Raw genomic sequence first — 17854 nt, forward strand, 5'->3', positions numbered from 1 at the left:
CCGTGGGACCAAGTGAAGTAACAGTATTCGAGTTTTGTGGTATTTTTGCAGATTTACCACTGAAACTCCACCAAACTTGTAATGAGGCCCACTGTTTTAAACCTCCTCTGATCTGGCATATTGTCACTTTTGTTTTAACAGTTTGGTAAAATGTTTACTTAATCCAGTTTAGTGTTGTTGACCCTTATTTAATGTACCAGCACCCTGCCACCTTTGTTTTATTTGTGTAAAGTCCTCCCCCCACCCCGCCCCACCCCCCTTCTCTCTCACTGCCCGGGTGCCCAGCAGGTGGCACTCTGGGGAGGCCCCTCCTGCAGAAGGGATATTGCGAAAGAGGAAATAAGGGAGTGAACAGTCCGCGGACTGGCATACGGGCACTCCACGCCCGGAAGGGAGTCCAAGGAGTCCGCGGACCGTGCCCCGCTCCCAGCCCCCTGCAGGCCACAGCTGGCATGGCGGGCTAGTCTGAGTGGCCCGGGGCGTCTGGACTGGCCTGGAGGAGCATCTAGTGACGTGGGCGCACTTAGTGTGGCGGCCCGCCCGTGGGTATGGTGTGTTCATGCATGAGCTGCTATAGAGTGATGGACTGGCCTGGGGGTATGCATGATTCGTGTGGTGCCGGGCGGGCTAGGTTATGTGTGTGCGCACACAGCGTCGTGGGTCAGCCTGGCTAGCTTGCATGTAGTGCCGGAAATACTGGGAGACCCTCTTGATGCATATGTGCTCATAGTTCGGCTAGGACTGGCCTAGCCTAGTGCCCGCATCCTGCTTGACGGCTCTACTCGTGCATGTACCTACCAAGCGCTGGACTGGCCTGGGTCCCGACCCAGGGGCGCAACGAAACCTACACCTGGTGGGGGGAGGAGGAGGGGCTTTCAGAAACTGGACGGGGCAAACGCATACACACACATGACGTGCACACCATACATACATACATAATGAGCTAACGTGCACCCCCTTTAGTTTCAGGAAAGGACTCCCTGCGCCCCTCCCTCCCCTCCACATAGCATTGCTGTATGTTCGCTGGCATCCGTGGGCAGGGGGCAGCTGTGTGCATTTGAGGGGTGAGAGAAGCCTCGCCCCCGGTTTCAGGGAAGGCTGCTCTCCTGATGCCCACACAGTGTGCTGGACTGGCCTGCACGAGCATGCCACGTGTTGGACCACGGGGGAAGGCTTAGGGTTTCGTCTGGCCAGTCTTGAATGTTTAGGGTGCTGTGCAGCGCCCTCTGCCCCGCCCCCTCTGCCCCCAGTGCTGCGCGCCACTGCACACATGTCCTTGCAAATGCGCTCAGTTATATCGCCACACGAGCAACATGCGTGCAGTCCACTCCCCATCACTGCCTGCACTACACACACTGCTAGTGAGATGCCGAGGGAGGGTACCACACTCCCACTATGCCTGATGAGGAGTGTGCTGTACTAAGTCACTGCTGGGGCGGAAGATGGGTTCCTCACACCCATCCCTGCAGATGCTGAGGATGGTTCCACACACCCATCCCAGCTGATGCCGAGGGAGGGTACCACACTCCCACTATGCCTGATGAGGGGTGTGCTGTACTAAGTCACTGCTGGTGCGGAAGATGGGTTCCTCACACCCATCCCTGCAGATGCTGAGGATGGTTCCACACACCCATCCCAGCTGATGCCGAGGGAGGGTACCACACTCCCACTGTGCCTGATGAGGAGTGTGCTGTACTAAGTCACTGCTGGGGCGGAAGATGGGTTCCTCACACCCATCCCTGCAGATGCTGAGGATGGTTCCACACACCCATCCCTGCTGATGCCGAGGGAGGGTACCACACTCCCACTGTGCCTGATGAGGAGTGTGCTGTACTAAGTCACTGCTGGTGCGGAAGATGGGTTCCTCACACCCATCCCTGCAGATGCTGAGGATGGTTCCACACACCCATCCCTGCTGATGCCGAGGGAGGGTACCACACTCCCACTATGCCTGATGAGGAGTGTGCTGTACTAAGTCACTGCTGGGGCGGAAGATGGGTTCCTCACACCCATCCCTGCAGATGCTGAGGATGGTTCCACACACCCATCCCAGCTGATGCCGAGGGAGGGTACCACACTCCCACTATGCCTGATGAGGAGTGTGCTGTACTAAGTCACTGCTGGGGCGGAAGATGGGTTCCTCACACCCATCCCTGCAGATGCTGAGGATGGTTCCACACACCCATCCCTGCTGATGCCGAGGGAGGGTACCACACTCCCACTGTGCCTGATGAGGAGTGTGCTGTACTAAGTCACTGCTGGTGCGGAAGATGGGTTCCTCACACCCATCCCTGCAGATGCTGAGGATGGTTCCACACACCCATCCCTGCTGATGCCGAGGGAGGGTACCACACTCCCACTATGCCTGATGAGGAGTGTGCTGTACTAAGTCACTGCTGGGGCGGAAGATGGGTTCCTCACACCCATCCCTGCAGATGCTGAGGATGGTTCCACACGCCCATCCCAGCTGATGCCGAGGGAGGGTACCACACTCCCACTATGCCTGATGAGGAGTGTGCTGTACTAAGTCACTGCTGGTGCGGAAGATGGGTTCCTCACACCCATCCCTGCAGATGCTGAGGATGGTTCCACACGCCCATCCCTGCCGATGCCGAGGGAGGGTACCACACTCCCACGATGCCTGATGAGGAGTGTGCTGTACTAAGTCACTGCTGGTGCGGAAGATGGGTTCCTCACACCCATCCCTGCAGATGCTGAGGATGGTTCCACACGCCCATCCCTGCCGATGCCGAGGGAGGGTACCACACTCCCACGATGCCTGATGAGGAGTGTGCTGTACTAAGTCACTGCTGGTGCGGAAGATGGGTTCCTCACACCCATCCCTGCAGATGCTGAGGATGGTTCCACACGCCCATCCCTGCCGATGCCGAGGGAGGGTACCACACTCCCACGATGCCTGATGAGGAGTGTGCTGTACTAAGTCACTGCTGATGCGGAAGATGGGTTCCTCACACCCATCCCTGCAGATGCTGAGGATGGTTCCACACGCCCATCCCTGCCGATGCCGAGGGAGGGTACCACACTCCCACTATGCCTGATGAGGAGTGTGCTGTACTAAGTCACTGCTGGGGCGGAAGATGGGTTCCTCACACCCATCCCTGCAGATGCTGAGGATGGTTCCACACACCCATGCCAGCTGATGCCGAGGGAGGGTACCACACTCCCACTATGCCTGATGAGGAGTGTGCTGTACTAAGTCACTGCTGGGGCGGAAGATGGGTTCCTCACACCCATCCCTGCAGATGCTGAGGATGGTTCCACACGCCCATCCCTGCCGATGCCGAGGGAGGGTACCACACTCCCACGATGCCTGATTAGGAGTGTGCTCTACTAAGTCACTGCTGGTGCGGAAGATGGGTTCCTCACACCCATCCCTGCAGATGCTGAGGATGGTTCCACACACCCATGCCAGCTGATGCCGAGGGAGGGTACCACACTCCCACTATGCCTGATGAGGAGTGTGCTGTACTAAGTCACTGCTGGGGCGGAAGATGGGTTCCTCACACCCATCCCTGCAGATGCTGAGGATGGTTCCACACACCCATCCCTGCTGATGCCGAGGGAGGGTACCACACTCCCACTGTGCCTGATGAGGAGTGTGCTGTACTAAGTCACTGCTGGTGCGGAAGATGGGTTCCTCACACCCATCCCTGCAGATGCTGAGGATGGTTCCACACACCCATCCCTGCTGATGCCGAGGGAGGGTACCACACTCCCACTATGCCTGATGAGGAGTGTGCTGTACTAAGTCACTGCTGGGGCGGAAGATGGGTTCCTCACACCCATCCCTGCAGATGCTGAGGATGGTTCCACACGCCCATCCCAGCTGATGCCGAGGGAGGGTACCACACTCCCACTATGCCTGATGAGGAGTGTGCTGTACTAAGTCACTGCTGGTGCGGAAGATGGGTTCCTCACACCCATCCCTGCAGATGCTGAGGATGGTTCCACACGCCCATCCCTGCCGATGCCGAGGGAGGGTACCACACTCCCACGATGCCTGATGAGGAGTGTGCTGTACTAAGTCACTGCTGGTGCGGAAGATGGGTTCCTCACACCCATCCCTGCAGATGCTGAGGATGGTTCCACACGCCCATCCCTGCCGATGCCGAGGGAGGGTACCACACTCCCACGATGCCTGATGAGGAGTGTGCTGTACTAAGTCACTGCTGGTGCGGAAGATGGGTTCCTCACACCCATCCCTGCAGATGCTGAGGATGGTTCCACACGCCCATCCCTGCCGATGCCGAGGGAGGGTACCACACTCCCACGATGCCTGATGAGGAGTGTGCTGTACTAAGTCACTGCTGGTGCGGAAGATGGGTTCCTCACACCCATCCCTGCAGATGCTGAGGATGGTTCCACACGCCCATCCCTGCCGATGCCGAGGGAGGGTACCACACTCCCACTATGCCTGATGAGGAGTGTGCTGTACTAAGTCACTGCTGGGGCGGAAGATGGGTTCCTCACACCCATCCCTGCAGATGCTGAGGATGGTTCCACACACCCATGCCAGCTGATGCCGAGGGAGGGTACCACACTCCCACTATGCCTGATGAGGAGTGTGCTGTACTAAGTCACTGCTGGGGCGGAAGATGGGTTCCTCACACCCATCCCTGCAGATGCTGAGGATGGTTCCACACGCCCATCCCTGCCGATGCCGAGGGAGGGTACCACACTCCCACTGTGCCTGATGAGGAGTGTGCTGTACTAAGTCACTGCTGGTGCGGAAGATGGGTTCCTCACACCCATCCCTGCAGATGCTGAGGATGGTTCCACACACCCATCCCTGCTGATGCCGAGCGAGGGTACCACACTCCCACTGTGCCTGATGAGGAGTGTGCTGTACTAAGTCACTGCTGGTGCGGAAGATGGGTTCCTCACACCCATCCCTGCAGATGCTGAGGATGGTTCCACACACCCATCCCTGCTGATGCCGAGGGAGGGTACCACACTCCCACGATGCCTGATGAGGAGTGTGCTGTACTAAGTCACTGCTGGGGCGGAAGATGGGTTCCTCACACCCATCCCTGCCGATGCCGAGGGAGGGTACCACACTCCCACGATGCCTGATGAGGAGTGTGCTGTACTAAGTCACTGCTGGTGCGGAAGATGGGTTCCTCACACCCATCCCTGCCGATGCCGAGGGAGGGTACCACACTCCCACGATGCCTGATGAGGAGTGTGCTGTACTAAGTCACTGCTGGTGCGGAAGATGGGTTCCTCACACCCATCCCTGCAGATGCTGAGGATGGTTCCACACGCCCATCCCTGCCGATGCCGAGGGAGGGTACCACACTCCCACGATGCCTGATGAGGAGTGTGCTGTACTAAGTCACTGCTGGTGCGGAAGATGGGTTCCTCACACCCATCCCTGCAGATGCTGAGGATGGTTCCACACGCCCATCCCTGCCGATGCCGAGGGAGGGTACCACACTCCCACGATGCCTGATGAGGAGTGTGCTGTACTAAGTCACTGCTGGTGCGGAAGATGGGTTCCTCACACCCATCCCTGCAGATGCTGAGGATGGTTCCACACGCCCATCCCTGCCGATGCCGAGGGAGGGTACCACACTCCCACGATGCCTGATGAGGAGTGTGCTGTACTAAGTCACTGCTGGTGCGGAAGATGGGTTCCTCACACCCATCCCTGCAGATGCTGAGGATGGTTCCACACGCCCATCCCTGCCGATGCCGAGGGAGGGTACCACACTCCCACTATGCCTGATGAGGAGTGTGCTGTACTAAGTCACTGCTGGGGCGGAAGATGGGTTCCTCACACCCATCCCTGCAGATGCTGAGGATGGTTCCACACACCCATGCCAGCTGATGCCGAGGGAGGGTACCACACTCCCACTATGCCTGATGAGGAGTGTGCTGTACTAAGTCACTGCTGGGGCGGAAGATGGGTTCCCCACACCCATCCCTGCAGATGCTGAGGATGGTTCCACACGCCCATCCCTGCCGATGCCGAGGGAGGGTACCACACTCCCACGATGCCTGATTGGGAGTGTGCTCTACTAAGTCACTGCTGGTGCGGAAGATGGGTTCCTCACACCCATCCCTGCAGATGCTGAGGATGGTTCCACACACCCATCCCTGCTGATGCCGAGGGAGGGTACCACACTCCCACTATGCCTGATGAGGAGTGTGCTGTACTAAGTCACTGCTGGTGCGGAAGATGGGTTCCTCACACCCATCCCTGCAGATGCTGAGGATGGTTCCACACGCCCATCCCTGCCGATGCCGAGGGAGGGTACCACACTCCCACGATGCCTGATGAGGAGTGTGCTGTACTAAGAAACTGCTGGTGCGGAAGATGGGTTCCTCACACCCATCCCTGCAGATGCTGAGGATGGTTCCACACGCCCATCCCTGCCGATGCCGAGGGAGGGTACCACACTCCCACGATGCCTGATGAGGAGTGTGCTGTACTAAGTCACTGCTGGTGCGGAAGATGGGTTCCTCACACCCATCTCTGCAGATGCTGAGGATGGTTCCACACGCCCATCCCTGCCGATGCCGAGGGAGGGTACCACACTCCCACGATGCCTGATGAGGAGTGTGCTGTACTAAGTCACTGCTGGTGCGGAAGATGGGTTCCTCACACCCATCCCTGCAGATGCTGAGGATGGTTCCACACGCCCATCCCTGCCGATGCCGAGGGAGGGTACCACACTCCCACTATGCCTGATGAGGAGTGTGCTGTACTAAGTCACTGCTGGGGCGGAAGATGGGTTCCTCACACCCATCCCTGCAGATGCTGAGGATGGTTCCACACACCCATGCCAGCTGATGCCGAGGGAGGGTACCACACTCCCACTATGCCTGATGAGGAGTGTGCTGTACTAAGTCACTGCTGGGGCGGAAGATGGGTTCCTCACACCCATCCCTGCAGATGCTGAGGATGGTTCCACACGCCCATCCCTGCCGATGCCGAGGGAGGGTACCACACTCCCACTGTGCCTGATGAGGAGTGTGCTGTACTAAGTCACTGCTGGTGCGGAAGATGGGTTCCTCACACCCATCCCTGCAGATGCTGAGGATGGTTCCACACACCCATCCCTGCTGATGCCGAGGGAGGGTACCACACTCCCACTATGCCTGATGAGGAGTGTGCTGTACTAAGTCACTGCTGGGGCGGAAGATGGGTTCCTCACACCCATCCCTGCAGATGCTGAGGATGGTTCCACACGCCCATCCCTGCCGATGCCGAGGGAGGGTACCACACTCCCACTGTGCCTGATGAGGAGTGTGCTGTACTAAGTCACTGCTGGGGCGGAAGATGGGTTCCTCACACCCATCCCTGCCGATGCCGAGGGAGGGTACCACACTCCCACCATGCCTGATGAGGAGTGTGCTGTACTAAGTCACTGCTGGGGCGGAAGATGGGTTCCTCACACCCATCCCTGCCGATGCCGAGGGAGGGTACCACACTCCCACTGTGCCTGATGAGGAGTGTGCTGTACTAAGTCACTGCTGGGGCGGAAGATGGGTTCCTCACACCCATCCCTGCCGATGCCGAGGGAGGGTACCACACTCCCACTATGCCTGATGAGGAGTGTGCTGTACTAAGTCACTGCTGGGGCGGAAGATGGGTTCCTCACACCCATCCCTGCCGATGCCGAGGGAGGGTACCACACTCCCACCATGCCTGATGAGGAGTGTGCTGTACTAAGTCACTGCTGGTGCGGAAGATGGGTTCCTCACACCCATCCCTGCAGATGCTGAGGATGGTTCCACACGCCCATCCCTGCCGATGCCGAGGGAGGGTACCACACTCCCACGATGCCTGATTAGGAGTGTGCTCTACTAAGTCACTGCTGGTGCGGAAGATGGGTTCCTCACACCCATCCCTGCAGATGCTGAGGATGGTTCCACACACCCATGCCAGCTGATGCCGAGGGAGGGTACCACACTCCCACTATGCCTGATGAGGAGTGTGCTGTACTAAGTCACTGCTGGGGCGGAAGATGGGTTCCTCACACCCATCCCTGCAGATGCTGAGGATGGTTCCACACACCCATCCCTGCTGATGCCGAGGGAGGGTACCACACTCCCACTGTGCCTGATGAGGAGTGTGCTGTACTAAGTCACTGCTGGTGCGGAAGATGGGTTCCTCACACCCATCCCTGCAGATGCTGAGGATGGTTCCACACACCCATCCCTGCTGATGCCGAGGGAGGGTACCACACTCCCACTATGCCTGATGAGGAGTGTGCTGTACTAAGTCACTGCTGGGGCGGAAGATGGGTTCCTCACACCCATCCCTGCAGATGCTGAGGATGGTTCCACACGCCCATCCCAGCTGATGCCGAGGGAGGGTACCACACTCCCACTATGCCTGATGAGGAGTGTGCTGTACTAAGTCACTGCTGGTGCGGAAGATGGGTTCCTCACACCCATCCCTGCAGATGCTGAGGATGGTTCCACACGCCCATCCCTGCCGATGCCGAGGGAGGGTACCACACTCCCACGATGCCTGATGAGGAGTGTGCTGTACTAAGTCACTGCTGGTGCGGAAGATGGGTTCCTCACACCCATCCCTGCAGATGCTGAGGATGGTTCCACACGCCCATCCCTGCCGATGCCGAGGGAGGGTACCACACTCCCACGATGCCTGATGAGGAGTGTGCTGTACTAAGTCACTGCTGGTGCGGAAGATGGGTTCCTCACACCCATCCCTGCAGATGCTGAGGATGGTTCCACACGCCCATCCCTGCCGATGCCGAGGGAGGGTACCACACTCCCACGATGCCTGATGAGGAGTGTGCTGTACTAAGTCACTGCTGGTGCGGAAGATGGGTTCCTCACACCCATCCCTGCAGATGCTGAGGATGGTTCCACACGCCCATCCCTGCCGATGCCGAGGGAGGGTACCACACTCCCACTATGCCTGATGAGGAGTGTGCTGTACTAAGTCACTGCTGGGGCGGAAGATGGGTTCCTCACACCCATCCCTGCAGATGCTGAGGATGGTTCCACACACCCATGCCAGCTGATGCCGAGGGAGGGTACCACACTCCCACTATGCCTGATGAGGAGTGTGCTGTACTAAGTCACTGCTGGGGCGGAAGATGGGTTCCTCACACCCATCCCTGCAGATGCTGAGGATGGTTCCACACGCCCATCCCTGCCGATGCCGAGGGAGGGTACCACACTCCCACTGTGCCTGATGAGGAGTGTGCTGTACTAAGTCACTGCTGGTGCGGAAGATGGGTTCCTCACACCCATCCCTGCAGATGCTGAGGATGGTTCCACACACCCATCCCTGCTGATGCCGAGGGAGGGGACCACACTCCCACTATGCCTGATGAGGAGTGTGCTGTACTAAGTCACTGCTGGGGCGGAAGATGGGTTCCTCACACCCATCCCTGCAGATGCTGAGGATGGTTCCACACGCCCATCCCTGCCGATGCCGAGGGAGGGTACCACACTCCCACGATGCCTGATTAGGCTAGGTTATAATGATTGCTGATGATGCTGAGTGTACGTTGAACACTCCCATCTCTGCCCAGGATTGGTCCCACCATGCCTGATAGTTTGGGTGGGTGCCCTGACCTCTGGTGCTAGATTCCAAATGCGCATTACTGCTGATGCTGGGGTCTACACTGCATCACCGATGACCATAAGGGTGGGTTTCACTCTCCCGTCACTGCTGGTGCTGAGGGTGGGTTCCATATGCCCATCAATGCTGGTGCTGAGGGTGGGTTCCATATGCCCATCACTGCTGGAGCTGAGGGTGGGTTCCATATGCCCATCACTGCTGGAGCTGAGGGTGGGTTCCATATGCCCATCACTGCTGGAGCTGAGGGTGGGTTCCATATGCCCATCACTGCTGGAGCTGAGGGTGGGTTCCATATGCCCATCACTGCTGGTGCTGAGGGTGGGTTCCACTCTCCCGTCACTGCTGGTGCTGAGGGTGGGTTGTACTTTCCATCACTGCTGGAGCTGAGGGTGGGTTCCATATGCCCATCAATGCTGGTGCTGAGGGTGGGTTCCATATGCCCATCACTGCTGGAGCTGAGGGTGGGTTCCATATGCCCATCACTGCTGGAGCTGAGGGTGGGTTCCATATGCCCATCACTGCTGGAGCTGAGGGTGGGTTCCATATGCCCATCACTGCTGGTGCTGAGGGTGGGTTTCACTCTCCCGTCACTGCTGGTGCTGAGGGTGGGTTGTACTTTCCATCACTGCTGGAGCTGAGGGTGGGTTCCATATGCCCATCAATGCTGGTGCTGAGGGTGGGTTCCATATGCCCATCACTGCTGGTGCTGAGGGTGGGTTTCACTCTCCCGTCACTGCTGGTGCTGAGGGTGGGTTGCACTTTCCATCACTGCTGGAGCTGAGGGTGGGTTCCATATGCCCATCAATGCTGGTGCTGAGGGTGGGTTCCATATGCCCATAAATGCTGGTGCTGAGGGTGGGTTCCATATGCCCATCACTGCTGGTGCTGAGGGTGGGTTCCATATACCCATCACTGCTGGTGCTGAGGGTGGGTTCCATATGCCCATCACTGCTGGTGCTGAGGGTGGGTTCCATATGCCCATCACTACTCGAGCTGAGGGTGGGTTCCATATGCCCATCACTGCTGGTGCTGAGGGTGGGTTTCACTCTCCCGTCACTGCTGGTGCTGAGGGTGTGTTCCACTTTCCATCACTGCTGGCCCTGAGGGTGGGTTCCACGTTCCATCATTGCTGATGCTGAGGGTGGGTTCCATATGCCCATCACTGCTGGTGCTGAGGGTGGGTTCCATATGCCCATCACTGCTGGAGCTGAGGGTGGGTTCCATATGCCCATCACTGCTGGTGCTGAGGGTGGGTTTCACTCTCCCGTCACTGCTGGTGCTGAGGGTGTGTTCCACTTTCCATCAATGCTGGTGCTGAGGATGTGTTCCACTCCCCCCGTCAATGCTGGCCCCTAGGGTGGGTTCCACTTTCCATCATTACTGGTGGGTTTCAGAAGGGAGAAGCACAGTGAGCTTGAGTGATCAGAGAGGGACTGAAAGGAGACCATAGGAGGAGGTGAAGAAATGATCACACAGAGAGAAGGGAGGAGCATAGTGAGCTTGAGTGATCAGAGAAGAACTGAAAGGAGACCATACGAGGAGGTGAAGAGATGATCACACAGAGAGAAGGGAGAAGCATAGTGAGCTTGAGTGATCAGAGAGGACCTGAAAGGAGGAAACCATAGGAGGAGGCGAAGACATGATCACACAGAGAGAAGGGAGGAGCATAGTGAGCTTGAGTGATCAGAGAGGAACTGAAAGGAGGAGATCATAGGAGGAGGTGAGGAGAGGAGGTGATCACACACAGAGAAGGGAAAAGCATAGTGAGCTTGAGTGATCAGAGAGGACCTGAAAGGAGGAGACCACAGGAGGAGGCGAAGAGATGATCACACAGAGAGAAGGGCGGAGCATAGTGAGCTTGAGTGATCAGAGAGGAACTGAAAGGAGACCATAGGAAGAGATGAAGAGATGATCACACAGAGAGATGGGAGAAGCATAGTGAGCTTAAGTGATCAGAGAGGAACTGAAAGGAGGAGACCATAGGAGGAAGCAAAGAGATGATCACCCAGAGAGAAGGGAGAACCATAGTGAGCTTGAGTGATCAGAGAGGAACTGAAAGAAGGAGACCATAGGAGTAGGCGAATAGATGATCACTCAGAGAGAAGGGAGAAGCATAGTGAGCTTGAGTGATCAGAGTGATCAGAGAGGAACTGCAAGGAGGAGACCATGGGAGGAGGTGAAGAGATGATCACACAGACAGAAGGGAGAAGTACAGTGAGCTTGAGTGAACAGCGAGGAACTGAAAGGAGGAGACAATAGGAGGAGGCGAAGAGATGATCACACAGAGAGACGGGAGAAGCATGGTGAGCTTGAGTGATCAGAGCGGAACTGAAAGGAGGAGACCATAGGAGGGGGAGGTGAAGAGATGATCAGACAGACAGAAGGGAGAAGCATAGTGAGCTTGAGTGATCAGAGAGGGACTGAAAGGAGGAGACCATAGGAGGAGGCAAAAAGATGATCACACAGAGAGAAGGGAGAAGCATAATGAGCTTGAGTGATCAGAGAGGAACTGAAAGGGGAGACCATAGGAGGAGGTGAAAAGAAGAGATGATCACACAGAGAGAAGGGAGAAGCATAGTGAGCTTGAGTGATTAGAGAGGACCTGAAATGAGGAGACCATAGGAGGAGGCGAAGAGATGATCACACAGATAGAAGGGAGAAGCATAGTGAGCTTGAGTAATCAGAGAGGAACTGAAAGGAGGAGACCATAGGAGGAGGCGAAGAGATGATCACACAGATAGAAGGGAGAAGCATAGTGAGCTTGAGTGATCAGAGAGGAACTGAAAGGAGGAGACCATAGGAGGAGGCGAAGAGATGATCACACAGAGAGAAGGGAGAAGCATAGTGAGCTTGAGTGATCAGAGAGGAACTGAAAGGAGGAGGCCATAGGAGGAGGTGAAGAGATGATCAAACGGAGAAGGGAGAAGCATAGTGAGATTGAGTGATCAGAGAGGAACTGAAAGGAGGAGACCATAGGAGGAGGCGAAGAGATGATCACACAGATAGAAGGGAGAAGCATAGTGAGCTTGAGTGATCAGAGAGGAACTGAAAGGAGGAGACCATAGGAGGAGGCACGACATTGCTGATTGGGAGCCACTGGAAGAGGGCATTTGCCTTCATAACAATGCTAGGTCATGCCAGGCTCCTCCCGATTCTAGATATTAATGCCTGGAGAGAAGCCAGCGCCGCCCACATCTCTCTAATCCCCATGATGCAGAGTTTTGTAGAAGACCCCCAACTCTTCTCTCCCTTCCCCCTTTGAAACTGAGCATCTCTTTCTGAAATTAAACATCCACGAGAATGTCACACAGCCTTGGACACAGTGTGGTAACTGTCCTATGGGGACTTTGGCATCCCAGAATGGAGGGTTAGGGTTAGGGTTAGGGTTAGGGCAAGCTAGAAAGCCCTTTTGTGTTTGCTGCTGGCTTAATGAAAGGGCCAGAGACTGCCTGGAGGAATATCAGGTAGGCACAGGGAGGGCGTGGGGCCAGGGATTCAAGACAAAATTAAATAGCCAAAGGAATTCATAATACATGAGGAGCAGAAGATTTATCACTGATATATGCGCTTCGGGCAGCGGACTAGGCTCACGCTTGTTTTTTATGTTTACTGTTTTATGGTGATTGAATGAGGAGCCAGTGTCGTCTGGTCACTGCTACAGTGCTTTAGAAAAATAATTGTTTTCTGGTATGTTAATCTAGTTGATACTGTGAGGAACTGATGGTGGCAACAGTAAAGACAGACACAAGTGATAACAGTTCAGGCTTTTTTTTAAACTTTAAATGCAGGGTGGAAAAACGCCTAACCTAAACCTAAATCTAAGATGGGAGCAAGCTACAACCATCAAACAATAATAAGGCAGTCCTAGTGGCGTCTTCATCAAATAAAAGGGCCTATACTAAAAAACAAAACTATTGCCAATCCTTACAACTAAATACAAAAAGAGTGTGGGATAATGTTCACGAGAAAGAAAGAAATATTCACAAATAATAAGTCCGTATTGTAGCCAGTGTCTCTCTTCCCCACGTTTTGAGCACGCTACAAGGCGGGACTGAGACCACAGTTCCGTCCTCAGGTATCCGGATCTTCGGTGCTTAAGTTTCTCTTCTACAAAAAGTCTCTTACCTCTGAGGATCTGATGAATTCAAAATAATAAACAAAATGTGCCTTTCCGCATGTACGGTGGGTGATGGCTTTTCACTCCTAGATCCCCCTCTTCTGAGTTCAGATCCCTCTCGAATAGCAGCTTCCCTTCTGTCGGGTTCACCCTGGCTTTTTTCAACAATTTGACCTGTTGCACTCACAGGTCTTAAAGGGATGGTCTAGTAAAAAATTTTATTTAAAAAATAGATAGGCAACATAAAAAAAAAATACTAGCATTCTCCGTTTTAAAACTTCCTATGTAAAATTTTGAGCTATTCAAGCTCAAAATTCGCAAAAGCAAGCACATGGGCGCATCCATTTTGTGAAATGGAGGCCCTCCTGTGCTGGCTTTTGCTTTTGCGTCACTAATGAAGGAAAAGCCAGCCAGCTGTAGTAAACAAAGGCTACCGCTGGGTGGCTTTCCCTTCATTAGTGCTGTAGGCGGAGGACGGGGACCGGAGACCAGAGCAGGAAAGCTGCAGCTGAATCTCGGTAAATGCTATTTATTTATTTTTTAAAAATAAGCACTAGCTGTGTTTTTTTTTCTAAGTTTTCCGGGCTGGAGGAGCCCGGAAAACTTAGAAATAAAACCGCAGCTTTAAAAACGTTGTATTTATGTTTGCGGTCGCTTTTGAAGCGACCGCAAACATAAATACAACGTTGTGTTTGAAAACGCTGCGGTTTTTCTTTCCAAGTTTCTCAGGCTCCTCCGGGTCGGAGGAGCCTAAGAAACTTGGAAAGAAAACCGCAGCATTTTCCAACACAACCGCGTGTGTTTCTGCCTGCTGTGGCTATCACTTTGGGTCTCCGGTGCGGAGCACCGGAGACCCAAAGTGAAAGCCACAGCAGGCAGAAACACACGCAGTTATGTTTACATGCCGCATAGTGTTTCTACCTGTAGCTGATTTCCCATTTGGGGCTCTCGGGCTCCCCGTGGGGAGCCCGAGAGACCCAAATGGGAAATGCTAAATGCTGCGTTGTCTGCCTGAATCTGCTTTCCCATTTGGGGCTCTCGGGCTACCCGTGGGGAGCCCGAGAGCCCCAAATGGGAAAGCAGATTCAGGTAGAAACAACGCGGTTGTTTTCAGCAATGCCGCATTGTTTCTGCCTGAATCTGCTTTACCATTTGGGGCTCTCGGGCTCCGCATAGGGAGCCCGAGAGCCCCAAATGGGAAAGCAGATTCAGGTAGAAACAACGCGGTTGTTTTCCGCAATGCCGCGTTGTTTCTGCCTGAATCTGCTTTACCATTTGGGGCTCTCGGGCTCCCCGTGGGGAGCCCGAGAGCCCCAAATGGGAAAGCAGATTCAGGCAGAAACAACGCGGTTGTGTTGGAAAACGCTGCGGTTTTTCGAGCCGGAGGAGCCTGAGAAACTTGGAAAGAAAAACCGCAGCGTTTTCCAACACAACGTTGTATTTATGTTTGCGGTCGCTTCAAAAGCGACCGCAAACATAAATACAACGTTTTTAAAGCTGCGGTTTTATCCTCCAGCCCGGAAAACTTCGGAAAAAAAACGCAGCTAGTGCTTATTTTAAAAAAATAAATAAATAGCACTTACCGAGATTCAGCTGCAGCTTTCCTGCTCTGGTCTCCGGTCCCCGTCCTCCACCTACAGCACTAATGAAGGGAAAGCCACCCAGCGGTAGCCTTTGTTTACTACAGCTGGCTGGCTTTTCCTTCATTAGTGCCGCAAAAGCAAAAGCCAGCACAGGAGGGCCTCCATTTCACAAAATGGATGCGCCCATGTGCTTGCTTTTGCGAATTTTGAGCTTGAATAGCTCAAAATTTTACATAGGAAGTTTCAAAACGGAGAATGCTAGTATTTATTTTTATGTTGCCTATCTATTTTTTAAATAAAAATTTTTACTAGACCATCCCTTTAACATATTTCACCTCGTTCTGCAGATATCCCTCAATTGGGTTCATGACCGCTTTGGCTCACACGACTTCGTTAGTTAAAGGTTTTTACATTCAAATCCACCTCTCCCGGGCTCAGACCCCTCTTGAATGTCTGCCTCCCTCCGTCAGGTTCACTACGGCATTTACTCACTCTATTCCTAGGGTCTAATATTTCACCCCATTCTACCGGCATCCCTCCGTCAGGTTCACATTTGCCAGCTTCTCCATTTCTTCTACTTTTCTTACTGTGCGGGATTCACCTCTGTTGGTTTTTCAATGGTTTGTCGGTCAAAGACTTTCGACTGTACAGTGGATTTTGCTAGACCCCAGTTTGACCACTTTGACTTTCCCAAGGTGTTCTAGTATCAGTTGTTTCAACAATGGGGGAACTAACCAGAGTCTTTCGACTGAGCACCCATGTGGTGCTGGTCCCCTCTGCAGCTGTTTTTTCCCTTTAGAAGTTTCACAGTTCTTTGATCTTCTCTTAATTTGTCATTTGTAACTTTAATTCAACTCAGTTTGGTTTCTTATTGGTTCTCCCCTCGACTCACCGACTGTGATGAACCGCTTGGCTTTTCTTATCCCAGGAGTCAAGGATGGTACCACAGTAGCAGATGTCTCTCCCTGTCCTGTTGATTAGTGCAGAAGGGCCTTTTGTACCGCTGACACGTGCTGCTACACACATAGGCTACTGTTTGCAGTCTTATAATTCCTTTCAGGTTGTGTCTCTCCTTGCCACCCGTTCCATTCTCTCTGCCTTTATCCTCCTCTTGAATTGCCATACTAGGATAGCTATCTGGCTGTGCTGTCTGCCTTGCTTATAATGTGCTCTCATGCCCCACCTTTTATTCCTGTGGGTAAGGGAAAGGGCTGTCAGGTGTGTGTGATTCTGGTCAATTGCCTTACTTTGCCTGATGCTTGTATTGGGACATGTCAGGTAAACAGCTCGGATGTTAGTCCGTTCTCTTTCGTGATATGAGAAAGTGTTCGTGTGGGAAAAGGGGGGCAGAGTTTCTAAATATCCTACATGGTAGGATAGGGAAAATGTGTTGGAAGAAGGGGAATATTGCGTTTCACCCATCAGTGTCCCACTTCCACTCCCTGAGGATCCCCCATCCAGGTGATCCTCCCTCAGTGGTACACCCCCAGGCACTGGATCCAAGTGATGGCCGTGTCCTGCCCACCTGGATGACACACCCCCAGGGACTAGTCAGGGAGATACTTTCAGGTTTCTCACACATCCTTACCCTATGCGAGGTGGATATACCTGTTCTTTGGTCAGGTACTTTGTTGTTAAGACCCGGCAGAGAACATGGATAAGAGATGTCCAGGAACTGTCGCATATTCCACTGATTGGTTTTAGTAGGTCGAAGTGGAGATATTTTATCAGTCTCTTTACAATAACCTATGAATTGTGTTTCAAGGGCTGTCTTGTTTTTTTTTGGCTATGGGTTTTCCCAGTCCCATATTGGAGAGTTTTGGGAGTCGAAGTTGACCTGCCAGGATCTCTGGGGTCGAAAATCTCAGAAGGGAGGGGGAGATTCCTGCAAGATAGTAGAGAAGATGTGGAAGTCTTGCCCCAGAATAACCTCTTCAGAGAGTCTGGGAATTATGGCTGATGATATTTCACAGGATTTGCCCCGGATTTCAATGTGTACCGGTATTATAGGGTATACTCTGTTGTCTCCATGTAGATATGTCAGTCTTACTGGTGCTGCATAGTGTAGGTCTTTTGTTGTAACTAAATCGGCCCATATAGTGGTTTGCTTACTACATGAGTCGCGTAAGGCCCTTACCTGTTTCCCATTTACCCAAGTCTTTTCATATGTGAATTTGGGTAGGAGTTAGATGTAAACAGATGCTTAAGGTCTCTAGCTCTTCCTTGGGTTCTTCCCATTCTTCAACCTTTAAACAACTTATTTCCATATGTCGCTTGTTTTGTTCCTCCCCTCCCTTTCTGCACCCCTCTCCCTCACCTTTTGTTTTTCTCTGGCTCTACCAGAAATGTCGTCAGGCCTAGTACGGTAGTCGCCTGTCTGTTTCCATTTCCTTCCCACTCTCCCCCTCCCATCCTTATCCATGTTTTAGCTCTTGCACTATCTGAAATGTCATCAGGCCAAGTATGATTGTTAATTTCTCATCCTTACTGTTCATGGCCTGTAAGAATGTCATTGTATTTTCCCTCCCTTGCCTTGAAGTGATTTGAAACACATTGTGTATAGGC

General features: G+C 53.7%; 1 protein-coding gene across 1 annotated transcript in view; it reads left to right on the forward strand.

The window, feature by feature from the left end:
• The first annotated feature begins 369 nt into the window (after positions 1–369).
• The window catches only part of LOC138452928 (NACHT, LRR and PYD domains-containing protein 12-like), a 716497-nt gene continuing 699012 nt past the window's right edge, over positions 370–17854 (forward strand). The window contains exon 1 of the mRNA XM_069605289.1: positions 370–546. The gene's annotated coding sequence lies outside the window, so the exon portion shown is untranslated. The remainder of the gene's footprint in view (positions 547–17854) is intronic.

Source organism: Ambystoma mexicanum, chromosome 4p, assembly GCF_040938575.1.
Source record: "Ambystoma mexicanum isolate Mex_15411 chromosome 4p, UKY_AmexF1_1, whole genome shotgun sequence".
Classification (NCBI taxonomy): Eukaryota; Metazoa; Chordata; class Amphibia; order Caudata; family Ambystomatidae; genus Ambystoma; species Ambystoma mexicanum.